The sequence below is a fragment of the Phyllostomus hastatus genome, unplaced genomic scaffold (assembly GCF_019186645.2).
Source record: "Phyllostomus hastatus isolate PE091 unplaced genomic scaffold, TTU_PhHast_1.1 phas_contig_80, whole genome shotgun sequence".
Taxonomy (NCBI): Eukaryota; Metazoa; Chordata; class Mammalia; order Chiroptera; family Phyllostomidae; genus Phyllostomus; species Phyllostomus hastatus.
The window spans coordinates 17,093,564-17,108,985 of record NW_025333960.1 but is presented as its reverse complement, the minus strand read 5'-3'; positions in this window follow the sequence as shown (position 1 = coordinate 17,108,985).

Sequence of the window (15,422 nt, the reverse complement as noted above, 5' to 3'; positions counted from 1 at the left end):
ATATAGCACTTTCCTGAGTGCTACAAGTCTGTTAAATTATCAAACCTGAAGGGAGTAGTGAGAACCTCCAGAGTTTTATCCAACTGAAGAAAAGTGTGGGTGGGTTGGGAACATGAAAGCTTGCAGTTGGTGTATGAAGTGAGGAGAGTCTTGTGGAGTACTGCCCTGTCAACCTGTGAAGTCTGCTAACTGTGGGTAGTTGGGTAGTTAACATCTAAATTACATTGCAGGAGTTCAGGCAGACATAAGTAGAACTTCTTTTGGTTAGGTAGTTAGACATAGGAACTGGCTATACACTAAGTAGGTGATCATCTGTCTTGTTCAAAGTGTTGTCTTGGCTAGACCTAAGAGATATGGACTAAATAGACTATCATAAAACTTTACTCAACTGTTGGGTACTGAGGTCTTTTATTTTTGGCTAACACAGTTAAGGATTTAGTATTTTTATTGTTAATTAAAAATTTTTAATGAAGATTCAATATCTACAATTGGCAATAAATTTTTGCAATTTAAATTTTTAAAAAGATTTATTTATTTATTTATTTTTTAGAGAGGGAAGGGAGAGAGAGAGAGAGAGAGAGACATCAATGTGCAGTTGCTGGGGGTCATGGCCTGCAACCCAAGCATGTGCCCTGACTGGGAACCGAACCTGTGATACCTGGTTCGCAGCCTGTGCTCAATCCACTGAGCTACACCAGCCAGGGCAACAATTTAAATTTTTTAAAACCTGAAAGTTTCTACAGTAGAAAGAAACAGTAAGGCTGGTGGAACACTTATTTAAAAATACTATGTGGTAGTGTAGAGATATGGTTCCTGATCTTAAATATGACAAAGTTGTCACAGATTTACTACTATTTACTTACCATTTCCTTGACATTTTCCAGTAGTTCTTATAGTGAAAAAATTGCCCTTTAAACATTTAGACCCTCTTTGAAAAAAGTTCAAAGAAATCTCATGATTTGAGTATTTGGGCATTCAAATGGAAAAACAAATACACATGTTCTGTTATTTTAGACCCAAAAGAAAGAACTAAAGAACAATTGTGTTAAATTCATCTGTAGGTAATATTTTCCCTACATACCAAGTAGGAATAAGGGTATTTCCAGAGACATTTCACAATTCTTGAACACTTAATGCTGTGCTACCAATCCTCACAAAATTTCCAATGTGGAATATTTGTTTAGTTTGTTTCGGTAATGGGTACGTACAAAGCACTAAGGAGCCACAGAAACCACGGAGCAAATAGAATCTCTAGAGATTTCCATGAGTGCTAAGCCAGCTTCAGACAGATACATGAAGTAAGTGAAATTTGTCTTCAGTGCTTTTTCAGGATTTGGTCTTCCCTCAAAGCACCTTTCTACCTCTTTTCAGTATCCCAGTGTTATTATTCTGTAAAGCCTCTGTTGGGTATTGATTTGATATGATTTCAAATCCGTTTATTTATGCAAAAGTTGTTTTTAAAAGGAAAGTTGTTTTGATGTAAGGGTGAGGTAAGCTGTGTCAGGATGTCATCATCTCATCAATTTTCATTGATAAACTCAGCTGCTGAGGGGATAAAATGGGGAACTCTCTATAGGTTAATAAAACATGTAGAGAGGCAACTATGGTGAGAGGACATTTAGACTATAAGCACTGAAAGTTTGTGAGGACCAGCTGAGAATGTTTTGTCTGGGCAAGGCTGCTCTCTGCTGACTTAAACAGCTTTCTGAAGACCTTTGGGCATTAGTTCTTGACTGGTAAAGGTGACAATTTTATTGTGCAACAGCCCTGTGATGGAGAACATCTTTCCTGTCAACACCATTGTCATCATTGCCTAACAATGTGCCCTAGCAACAAGAGACTTTTACTTTTGTGCAGGTAGCTGGACATCAGTTCTCAATGGCTAAGCTCTCTCTCTCCAGAGAACCAACTCATATAACAGTTAAACTTCAACTAAGTTTATACTTTATTCCTTTCATCTCCCCTTGTGTGGAAGAATAGTGTGATTAATCTATCATTGGCTTAAAGTATATTGTTTCTTTATTGTCTTATTCAGAGACATCTTGTATGCTGTTGCCTTGTGATATTACTATAACTCTTGCAATGAGCCTGTGCTAAACTATTGGATCTGTGAAGAAGATCTCAGTCTCTGAACATAATTTGCCACAAAGCAAACAGTCTCCATTCAGACTGTCTTCCCAACTCCAGACACTCTCCTCCCCTTCTTCAAGAGTGTTCTCAGTTATCACATTGAGAAGTTCTGATAAACTTTCTCACTGTTAATCACTAAGCATAAAATATTATTATTCCTCCATTAGAGTGCTTCAGGAAATATTTCCTTATTCCCACATTTAATCTAGTTCCTGGGATTTTGGAGTTTTTTTTAATCTTTAATTGACCCCTATTAAAATATACTTTAAAATCCTATCAGCCAAAGTCAGCTCATTGAAGGGGTAGAAATAGAGTGGGGGATAACGGCTGGAGGTTGGGGGGGGTGGGATGATTATCAGAAAGTGGGTTTCTATTTGGCTGTAAGGTCTCAGAAAAGCTTTGGTAGAAGACGTGGAAAGCTGCCTTGTCAGATAGAATTAATTTATAAAACTATAATCTTCAGGGCTTAGGCATAGCCATATGAAGAAGATCTGGAGAAAAATATGTATATAACTGTGTGACTGCTTCATCTACCTAGAGGAAGAAAGGCTTAGTCAAAGTTCTAGAAATAGCAGTCAAGTCAGTGTATGATTCAGGAGACCATGAGATACAGTAGGAAAAGACTAGGCTGGTTCTAGCCTCACCTTTGCTATCAGGCAGCTATTTGAACTTGGCCTAGTCATTTAATCTTTGTTGATCAAGATCTTCATGGATAACATAAGGAAGTCAGAATGTATGACTGATTTCTAAAGCATCTTCTGGCTCTAACATTCTCATCTAGAACTCCACTTTCTGATAATTTTCGGTATCAAATGTGACTCACTCTGTTGTGGGAAGAAAGAACAATATGATATGATGTGATATGATACCTAGGTTTTGAGCTTCAAAAAAATCCCATAACTCTGCCTTCTGTTCTTAACCACATCTTCTTCAAGGATCATCATACTTAATGTATATCATCTTTCTCTGTTGCTTTGATGATAATCTTTTTTTTCACAAACCTTTGAAATTCCTCTTGTTTTTGGTTTTAAATTTAGGAGTAAAGCTTCCATGGTCTTTGGTCTTAGGGAGACTGTGGACATCAGTGGATCCTGGAAACAAAGTTGAAAGCAAGACTGAAATAGCAGAGGTGAGTCAGGCTTAGCTTGAGAATAGATCGATAAACTCCTTAGAGGAGAAGGGCAAGTACCAAACCAGATGCAAGTGCAATATTCATAGATCAAGGAATCTTTAAACTACAGAAAACACTTCTTATATAATACCAGAGGTAACAAGACCCAGTGCTTATTTTTTCCAGGGCATGGCCAAGCCAACATTTAAAAGCTGCTGCTATGTAGAAACTAACCACCCTGGGCAGATTTTGCTCTATTGGACTTAAAGTAGAATTACAGAGCAGATATAAAGGACACATGTTTGTGTGGGAAGGGACAGGGAGTAATGAGTGATTGGTCTGAATACTTAGATATTAAAATATCTTCAAAATCATTTTGGATAGGTGGTTATTTTTATCATGACAGTCTTACCACTATCTAATCTACAAAGAAATTTAACTTTCATACAATAGTTTATGTTTCAATTGTGCCAACTGGGACTTTCAAATTTTGCCTGTTTGGAATAGGGCATGTGCATTATCTCATTTCACTCTCACAATAACTCCATGAGATAGGTACCGGGAAATGAGGAAATGAGTTTCAGAAAGGTTAAATAACTTGTCCAATGCCAATTAGAGAGAATTTAATGGACCTGATTATTCAAATATAAATTCATCAGACCTAAAGAAAGAAGCTTCAGTACTTATGTACTATGGTCAAGCTAGAAGAGTAATAGTTTCTCTGTTAGAACATTGTAACTACAGTGGCATGAAAGGCTAAATCAAGTTTGCCTCCACTTTCACTTTTTGCCAAAATTCTCCACTTTTTACAATTTTTAATTCAGTTGTCTCCATTTTCACCCCACCTTGGCCCCCCATTTAACCCATCCCTGCCTCCCACCCTTGAACTTCTCCCCTTTGGCTTTGTCTATGTGTCTTTTATACATGTTCCTTGATGTACCTTTCCTTATTTTCCCCCATTATGCCTCTTTTATATCAGTGGAACTTTGTTACTTTTGGCAAAAGTTGATATAGCTAAAGTAAAGTAAAAATACTCTTTATGAAAAATATACTTATGGTTTCCCTTACTCATTTTAGTGAAAATGAGTTGGCAAGGAAAGTCTCTGAATACTGAGGCGAGGGTCTGTGCACATACTAATCCTGTATCCAAGAGAACAAGCTAGTAGGAAAAATAAGTTTTTCAGTGACAGCTGAGAACAGAGTTAACCTCTGGCAAAAATGGTCCCAGTGTTCTGCCTCCCCTCTTGGGCTTTGTTTATGTCTGAGAATTAGTGCATAATGTAATTATATGCCAGGTAGGCTAGAGGTGTGTGAGTGCTTCCCTTACCAAGTTAGGCCTGGATAGAAATCCAAGTTTTGCCGAGAAGCTCCCCCACAAAGTATGGTTTGGCAGAGGCAAATGCACACAGGGCAAGTCTGAGTAAAGAGTGCCTGGGGCCACCCCAGGAGTCACATGTAGACCCAGAAGACTGCAGAAGGCATTAGGAAGTCTTTGCACTCTCATTAGAGGGATGGGATTGGCTGGTAGAAGTCTTATGGGTTAGAAGTAGCCTCCTGTCATGAATGAAGGGAATTCATGATGAAAGGAAGGTGTCAGCAGGTGCTGCATGAACCATTTGAATGAGAAACCACAGCTGGAAAAGATGAACACCACTAAAAGTTGAGAAAGATGAGTTACATTATTGTGGATACCTGTGGAAGACAAACAACCATTGCTAGACACCTCACCAGCTTAAGCACAGGCATTTCTATTTGTTTTGTGGTACTTACCCCTGGGTAAAAATGGAAGAGGAGGTCTGTGGATTTTACTGGTAAAAAGATTCCTAAATTCACTAAAAACATGGAGTGACTGAGTAGTCAGTTATTTGACTGAGTTTACCTGAAAATTATTAGATTAAACTTTCTGCTATCAGGCAGTAATAGCAGATCAGAGTAGAAATTAAATTCAGTTATAGGAAAATAATATACAATTTGCATATTTCAGTTTATGACTGTAAAAATTCATTCCCCTGTATATAATAATACAGAACAAATCTCGGTATTTCCCACCTGCCCCTGTGTTTGTTCATTGCTTTTTTTCTTATTTCCTTCCCTGTGGGCTGAATTGCTAGGCTATACCTGCCAGCTTTCTCAGATTTAGGGGCCAGGAGCTCCAGGGCACTTGGAAGATGTCAGGTTGTTAGTTTTTATTATAATAACTATTCAGTTAAATGAAAGTTCTTTGAATTTGTATACTGAAAATTTTCACATAGTTTCTATTTATTTTAGCTTTATTCATTTTCAATAAAAGCTTTCTATTTAATTATTAATTTGGCTATTATTTCTGGCAACTCATGGCTATAAATAAATGTTTTCAAAACACTATCTACAAACCACTAACGATTTTTCTCCTAGTGGTAGAGCTGTTATATATGAAATTGTTGCCTCTGCAAGTAGTATTTAACCATGAAAAAATACTACTAGTATAAATTAAATTTAAATAATAGTTTCCTCATGATTTTAGGAGGACAGAACAAAGAATACAATTTAGACAAAACTTTTTATGTCTTGTGATTGGATGATCAAAGGGATTATGTTATTATTTTTTAAATTTACTGATGAGAGAGTCAGAGACAGAGAGAGAGAGAGAGAGAGAGAGAGAGAGAGAGAGAGAGAGAGAGATTTTGTTCCACTTATTCATGCATTCCCTGGTTGCTTCTTGCATGAGCTCTGACCTGGGATTGAACCTGCAATCATGGCATATTAGGACTATACTCCACCCAAATGAGTTACCTCACCTTGTTAATTATAATGGAAAAAGAAATCACTATTGGAGATTGCAATGGTTAGTTTTATGTGCCATCTCTGCTAGGCCATGATACCTAGTTATTCAAACACTATCTTGCTGTGAAGTTATTCTATAAATATGGTTAACATTTACAATTAGTTGACTTTAAGTCAAGGAGATAATTTTGGTAATATGGGTGGGCATCATTCAATAAGCTGATAGGCCTGAGGAATGAAGCAGGTTTCCCTGAGAAAGAAGAGACTCTGACTCAAGACAGTAGTATCAGTTCTTGCCTGAGAGTTCCCCACCTACCAGCCTCACTATGATTTGCAGGCCCCACATTCTTGTAAACCCATTTTTTGAAATCTCTCTGCCTCTGTCTCTAATTAGAACCTCTAGGACCACTCTTGGTACCAAAATCTGTATCAGTCATATAATGCTAATCAGTGGACCTTAATTCTTTATGTGCAGCTATACGTAGTATTACTATATTTAGCTTTTTAATATAATTCTGGCTTCCTTTAGCTCAAGAGTTAGGATATTTGCTTTACATATCAGGGTGGGAAGCTTGCTTCTAAATGTAAAAGTTTGCTCAGCTTTACTACAGTACAAGAGAACGGGTAAAAAAATTTATTCCCACTCTAAAACATGTGTTTTTCCCTATAGTAGAGACATTAGAGATAAAAGGGTATGCTGACAGTGAATTTAGAACTTATGCATCTCAAGGTACTCTGGTACTCCATCTGAAAGGTCCTATAGCCTCCTTCATTAGTTTTCTGCTTGTTACTCTTGAGTCATGCAGTTTTCCTAAAGAGATTTTATTTAGCAAAACATTTGCCTTCCTGGGACAGCCTTATTTATGAGTTGTCTGCTGTGTGAACCTCTAGAGAACAGCCATCACATGCTGTTGCCCTAGTGTGTGTAAACCATGCAGACAGCTCTACACAGATCTCTCCATCTGCACATCATGCAATCAGCTGGTGCAGTGTGTTACTGTAACACAGTAGCGAAGCATTGTAAGATTTCAAGCCATTTAAAAAACATTAGGTGAAATTAAAAATTGCCTTAATCTATTAGGCCCATAGCCACTTCTGTTCAGCATGTTTATTAAGCTGCAGCTTTACCACGTTTTGCTGTACTTATGTACTCCTTTCCTTTTCAAAGTGCTTCCCAATATGCTCTAAGATATTAGTGCTGTGCAGTGATCCTGTGAGGGAGACCAGACTTTGATCTCAATTTAAAGATGAAAAGTGATGGCAAAATGAACAGTTGATGTGAGGGAATGTACATAAAACAGGCAGAGGTTTTGCTTGCACATTCAGGTAGAAGCAGATCCTCAGTTTTTTATAATTAGCTTTACAGCAGGGCTTTTCAGTATTTCCCAGCATCCTTTGGGAATTATCTGCACTTTCTTTTTGAAGAGGGTGATTATACCACCTTATTAGTTTTCTAGGGCTGCTGTAATCAAGTATGATAAATTGGGTGGCTCAGAACAACAGAAATTTATTGTCTCACAATTCTAGAGCTTAGAAGCTGAAGTCAAGGTGTTGGCAGGGTCATATTCCTGCTGAAACCTGTAGAGGAAGGAGCCCTCCTCATTTCTACCAGCTCTGGTAACCCCAGACAATTCCTGGCTTGTGACAGTATCACTCCAGTCTTCATATGGTGTTCTCCCCTGTTTCTTCACGTAATCTTCCCTTTGTGCTTATCCATGTCTGTGCTTAAATTTCCTTGCATTATAAGGACCCCAGTTAGATTCCGTTAGGTGCCACCTAAATGACCTCTTCTTAACTTGAATATATTTACAAAGACTCTATTTTCAAATTAAATCAGATTCTGAGGTAGTGGGGGTTAGGACTTCAATGTCTGTCTTTTGGAGAACACAATTCAACCCCTAACACCACCTCTTGAAAATTCTGTCTAATGGCCTCAGACATAGTATATCACCAACCCTGCTTGCTAGATGTTGTTTAGCCCTCATAACTATCACCAAAGCCTGACATGGAAAGGAGGTATTTCATAGAAGAGAGGTGGGGTCAGGACACTGATCATGTCTTCACCTTCTTGGTCCCACAAAATGTGACAACAGACTTGGATCATAAAGGAGCCAAGTACTGTGTAAACTACAAGTTAGATGATCCACCTCTGGATAATGCAGGATAAAGTATATTTCCAAGATATAGTACAACCTCATTCAGCTTAAATTTGATCTAATACATTCAATTAATCTTATCGGTAATGACTCACACACAAGAGGATTCAATATATACTTTGGAAACGGCCACTCTTGATGGCTGTGTCACTTGGCTCTCCCTCTGTTACATTTCTTCTCACCCCTGTCTTTGCTAAACTTGCTTCCTGGATGTGTTGCCTTGGTTCTATTCTTTCTCCTGCCCTGGTTTACCTTTAGTTTTCTTTCCAAGTGAAGGTCATAGATCAACATGATGAGGACAATTAAATAAATGCTTACTTAACTCAGTATAAGGCAAAAGGAATGTGATAAGAAAAGTCATTCATTATATTAAAAAGAAATCTCATTCTTATTTTATTATAAAAATATATATTCATTTTAAAAACTTGAGGGAAAAATGACTAAGCATAAAAAGAAAATATAAGGAATCCATATCTCCTCCATAATTCCAACACTAGCAATGAACATTCTTAACATTTTGGTATATGTTCTTCCAGATGCATATTTGTAAATGTTTTCATTTTACAAAACTGGTATTGTATTGTATGTGAGGGTTTATAATCTGGTTTCTCTCTCTCTTTTTTTTTAATCTTCATCTGAGGATATTTTTATTGATGTTAGAGGGAGAGGAAGGTGGGGGTGGGAGGAGAGAGAGATCAGTGTGAAAGGGAAACATGGACAACAGCAGTGGTTGCCTCCTGCACATGCCCCAACTGACCAGGGATCAAGCCCACAACCCAGCTGTATGCCCTGAACAACAACTGAACCTGTTACTTTTCAGTGCATGGGATGATGCTCCAACAAACATAGCCACCTTTCTAGGGCTGTTTTCTCTCTCTTTAACAATGCATTGTAAGCATCTTTTCATATTACTAAATATTTTTTACAGCATCATCTCATTTCATCAGTCTGCAATAGAAATAATGTTCCATTGTAGGGGTGCATTAAAAGAAATTTAACCAGCCCCTTAGTATGGGGCATTTTATGATTGTTTTCAAATGTCTTTTATAATAATCAGCAGTGCTATGAATAGGGATTGTAGTTAATTTTTGGATAGATTCATGCTTATTTTCTTAGCACAAAGTCATAGGAGTAGAATCAGTGGGTCAAATTAATGTATAATTGACAAACTCCTTTCTGAAAAACTTTGATCAATTTGCACTCCTGTCAGTTGTGTTTGAGAGCACACATTTCTTGGCATATTTGACATTACGACATTGTAGAATATAAATAATTATTCCAGTTTGGTAAATTAAAAAAGCAACATTTTAATTTGCATTTGTATGACCATCTGTGCTACATCCCATAGATCAACTAAATAAATGTCAAAGACAAGAATATGAGGAAATAAATACTATTATGTAATTTCCAGTGGAAAGAATAGGATCCTGGGATGACTGACCATCCATTTGGAAAAAGAAAAACTTTGTGCAAATTTATTAGCCATTTATATTTCTAATTTTGTGAATTGCCTGTTTTTCCGTTATTAATTTTGTATTTAGGTATAATTTTCTGCTCTGTATGGATTTGTGCTTTTTATATTTTGAAAATGTAAATTTTTATTTTCCATTAACAATGGCAACATTTCCCCCAAGTTTTCATGTGTTATTTAACTTTATTTGTGAATTCCACTTTAATACCGAGAAATTAAAAATAACTTTAGTCAATTTATCAATTTAATTTTTTGGTTTCTCTTAAATCATCAGTCTTAAAATTTCCTTTCCAACCTTAAAATTCTTTATATTTTGTGATTTACTTTTACATTAAAATTTTTAATTCACTAGAATATGTTTAATGTTGTTGTAGGATATGAAGTAAGGATCTAATTTTTTTTCCCCAAATGGATAGTCAGTTGTCCCACTATTCTACTCTGTCCATTGTAAATTACATGATAGTGTTTATTTCTTTATACTTATATACTTGATATTTATTCCTTTGATTTATTATTTCATCAGTATCAGTTCTAATTACTGCAACTTGATCACATTTTTAATACCTGTGAGTGCAACTTTATTCATTACTTACCTCTTTTAAAGTGTTCTTTAAAATGTTACTAACACATAACATATAACACATAACACATAACCTCTTCACTTATTTTTAAATGTCAAGAAAGAGCAAGAACTGTTATTATTGTCTTAAACTCATAGAAAAAGCAATCGGAATTTTGGTTATTGGTGGTGGGGTGAGAAGAGGGAAAATTGGAAAAAAGTGGTGAAAACATACAAACTTCCAGTTATAAGATAAATAAACATTAGGGATGTAATATATAACATGACTATCATTAACACTGCTGTATGATGTATATGAAAGTTGTTAAGAGAGTAGATGCTAAGAGTTCTCATCACAAAGGAAAAATATATTTTTCCTTTGTATATATATGAGATGATGGGTATTAAGTAAACTTGTGATAATCATTTGAAAATATCTATATAAGTCAAATCATTATGCTTCACACCTTAAATTTATGATACTGTATGTCAATAATATCTCAATAAAACTGGGGGAAACCCCTCATGTTTTATTAAATACTCATATTTTTTATGAAATCTGGTGTTTCTTTCACCTTTAATAATAATGGCAATTATATAGCAATAACAAGGAGGTCAAATGGTAAGAGGAAGCTCAGTAACTTTGGAAATAGCCAGTCCTAGGCTTGAAAACTGACTTTATCATTTGTTAGCTGTGTGTCTTGGGCAAGTTAATTCATCTTGAAGAGTCCCAGTTTATTCATCAGGAAAAATAGGAATAATGGTACTATACCTATCTCCCAGAGCAATAAGAGTATTAAACGGGGCATTGTTTGCTAACACAGAGCATGCCACTGCTATCAAAGAAGGAGTTGAGTAAATATTAATTTCCTTTCTCTTATACTGGTCTAGAAACTACTGTTTATAAAACAGTTTTATATACATCATCTCTTTGACTCACAAAAGTCTTGACTTACTGGCAATCATATGGTTTCTATGGTATTGAATTACATGATGAGTTAATAAGATATGATGATATTATAATGACTGTTAATGGTGATCTGAGAAAATAATGATATTTTTTAACTTAAATGCATCACTGAAACTTTTGCTACATTGTTAGGTATGAAATAATTTAAAAAATGACTTGGGGTGGCATTTCTTTTTTAACTTTTCAACAACCTGATACATGTAAATAATAATATGTGCATTATAAGTGCACATATTTTTAGAAGCATATCTATTTATCAAACAAAACCCATAAGTATGTGATGTGTTTAAAGTCTAACTCAAGCTGTTTCTACTATATTAATAGCATTTGGTTACTATTACATTAAACATCATTTTTAATTTGAAAATGAGTAAGAAAAAACCCTTATTTTCTTCTCAGTTGAGTCAAGTCACAGATTAGAGCTCATATTAAATTAGTAATTTGTATTTATAGCCACTATAAAGAAAATAAATATATAAACCAGTATAATATAGTATGATCATTAAGACTGCCTGAAGTCATTGGGACTTGAATTTGAATCTCTGCATTACAGTGTAGCAGATGTGTGATTTTGGGTAAGATGCCTAACCATTGTGAGCCTCAGTTTCTCATCTGTAAAATGGAATATTAATAGTGCCCAGAAAGAGGTTAGCTTAAGAGTAAAGGAAATAACTCTAGTCAAGCATTTAGCAATTATGGGCTTAGTAAATAGTTATTATTGCTGCTGTTATTGCTGTTACTAACTGGGGTCCCATTGGAAAGGAGAATTTAAGATAATTTAAATAAATAATAATTGAAGTTTTCAAATAGTAAACTCATGGCAAATATAATTGTATTCCAACCAGATGGTAGCTTTTTTCAAAATCATGCCTGTATACTTGCAGTTATTATCATTACCACAAAGTGCTAGTAATACGGATAATAAAATACAAATGCTTCAAAATTATTAGAAAGATATATACCTATGTTCAAAGATAATAAGGCTGAGTTCTGAACCCAGAGGACAGAGGTTTGGAATACTATGTAGAGCAATATACTTTTTCTATTTACACATTAAAACCTTGTTTTATTGTGCACACAGATCTTTCTTCCAACATTTTCAGAAGCTATCACAAAAACTCATTTAGGATATGAGTTTCCTGGATCCTCTCCAATCTTTTCTTCCTGTGTTTAAGACGTATATGAGCAGAGGATTTAGAATGAATTAGAGACAAGACTTTCTCCCCTTTGGTTTTTAAGAAGACATGTTCTGGAAATCTCTGGAGAATCTGACAGATGCTGCAGAGTGAAGTCTAGGGTATATACTTTTGGTACCCGAAATATTTCAGAGAACACAGCCTTCAAAGAGCCATATTTGTAATATAGCAGAAGTCACTCAAACCTGCAGTGAAGGTTAGTTCCTAGTTTTTGCTTCTTGAGTGTATGCTTGTCTTAAAACAACTGGCAAAAATCTCTTGACCATGTGAACCTGAAATTCAATGCTTGAATTGGAGAGAGATGCTTTTGCTCATGTGGTTTGTAAAGGCATCCTTTGCTGGTTGTGTTTAGAGGATGTGAAGCACTGAATTCTGAAGGTCAGAGAGGTAAGTCATGACACATTATGGGTAAGCTCATCAGCTCCTTACTTCATAGTGAGTTCAGAAGGGCGTGATGCAGGCAGTGCAGTAAGTGATGGTCATGATGTTCTGAGGCAGAACATTTGGGTTTCCCTACAGGTGTAATCAGTATGAAGTGAGTCATTAGTCATCGCATTTTCTGGAAGAGTCAGAAGAGAAAAAGTTTAGAGTGAAATTGAAAACAGTGCTGTAATTTACTTTTGTCACTCATGAGAGAGGATGATGTTTTGCATCAAGCTTGAAAAAATTTAGTATAACTTGATTCTTATGCTATGCACTAACTAGAAATTAATAGACAAAGAATAGAAGACTTTCCCAATCTGATTAGTATTATTCATACTGTGTGTATACAGCCTATTCATATAGGATGTTCTTTCATATGGAGGTTAGGGAAGGGGTTGGTGGCTGTACAGGTATTAGGGGGAAAAGTGAACACATGGAAGCTATATGTAGAATGGGTAGCTAGGCCAGAAGGAAAATAGTAGAACTCTCCTTAGTAGGAAACTGATTCTTGTCTATGCCAGGTGTTTGCTAATGTTGTGAGGTCATCTGCAAGTTCAAACACCCAGTGAATATGCTATACATATTCTTCTGTTTGAGTACAAAAATCCACTTTTTCAAGGGCTAAAGAATTCTTTAAGTCAAATGTTGACGGAAAGGCTTGGAACCTCAAGGAAGACAGATGTGTCAGTGATCAGGAAAAAACAAAATCACACTAGTGTTTTAGTTAGCATTCACCATTTCAGACCAAATGTTATGTTTTCATATCTTCAAGACAAAAAGAATAAAAAGGAGTTGATACATTAGGAGCTTGAAGCTTGGAATTCAGGGTCTTTATGATTTCCAACAAATACTTCCAAACAGCTTCTGATGCTTTCCTTCAGGCCCCTTTACCTTACAGAGGACATGGATGAACCTTCCAGTCTGAAGATTTCCGTGGTTTCCCTACCTTTCTAAATGAACACGATTCCAGTTAAATGCCATTCTCTGCTTCCACAGCCTGGAAAGAAACTTTGCTCCCTGGGAATTCCACTTCTCCGGGGAAAGTTGGGGGAAGGGGTGGGGCTGTTGGATAGTTCCTTTGCGTTATCTACAAATAGAAAGTTCTAACTCATTGGTGCCTTCTTCATCTTCTCCCTCCTTTCCCCATGTCATTTTCAATCACATATAGATCTATCTGAAGGTTTCTCTTTTGCTCTTAACCTCAGTCACTTTAGGAGGATGTAAAAATCCCTTTGGGAGAGAAGTCAGGTAAAAACAGGATAAAATTGGCAGGCTGTAGTCCCTTTTCCTGCCCCTCCCAAATTATCCCCTCACTCTCCCCTCCTCCCTTGTCCACCTACACAGGGCGCCTTACTTGAGGTCCTCCGGTTCTCCAGCCCCGGCCCTATCCCTCACATTAAGCCAGGTTGGCGCCTACGTTTGTAATGAACAAGTCATTATCTGCCGGCCCCAGACACCCTTTTCAGTGCTTCCGGCCTCTGCAGCCTGGCAGTTCTGTCTGTTGTGCCCTCCTCCCAGTCGCTTCCCAAAGCTCCCAGATACCAAGGCCCCTGGTAAGCAGCGTGAACGTTAGATAGATTTAAAAGGTCCCCAGTTTAGAAGCATATTCCCACCCTGGCAGGGGGCCCGGGGCCCCCGAGTTGGAGGTAGTTTTGGTCATTGAGACTTCGATTGCCCCGCATTTCCCTCCACTGAATAGAAAGCAAAGAGGGTCTGCTCTCTTTCCTGAGGGTTTTGGTGAGGTAATATTGCAGCTCCGGACTCCCGCAGCTTCCACCCCTAGGCCCGTCCTTAGCTTCTAGTTCCTTCCCTCAGCCTTCCCGACCTCCCCCAGCCCAGGGGACCAGGGCCAGAATTTCCAGAATAGGAAAGTTTTCTTGCCCACCGACACCAAACTCGTCTAATCATAAGCCATCAACGGCAGGAAACACCTGCAAGCAGGATTCTGCCTGGTTGGAGTCCCCTAAGCAGCTGTGTGTCAGGGCTGGATGGGTCTTTAGAGTGTGCTGAGAAATGAGTGGGTCGGTCTCCAAAGCTAGATTTTCTGGAGTCCAGTGGCTAAAAATCTCAAATTAAATTCTCTACTTAGTCTCTCACTTCACAGAAAGGGTTCAGTCCTCGAGGCCGGTAATTTTGGAGTGCGGGTGCTCTAAGTTCCGCACTGAGTGTGCTTTCTCTGGGAAGAGGGGAAGTGGCACAGACTTCATAAGCCAGAGAAGCAGTTCATTCTTGAGGGCGTGTGGCGTCAAGCCATTCCATCTTCCCTACTAACTTAATGGCGTTTGTGGTTTTCCCCCTTTAATAGGCCGTGAAGTCAACAAACTTCCCCACATGGTGGCTCCCTTTACTAAAGTTGAGTAGTGAATTTGCACACAGAGTCTTGGAAATTTTGAAGTGTTTCTACAGATTGAACTCATTTCAGAATTCTCGTGGGAGTAAGGATTTTAATGGAGTTCATCTTTAACGTGAAGCAAGGCCGAAGGGAGAAAAGCCAAAGTTGGTAATAGCTTTGGGTGCTTTAGTAAAAAAAATTATCTTGTCTGCTTGATTATTGGGGGATATTCACCTCAGGCTCTTTGTGTGTGAGCTTACTCTAGAGGCAGTGCTGAACATGGAACACACACGTAAACACTGCAACATAAA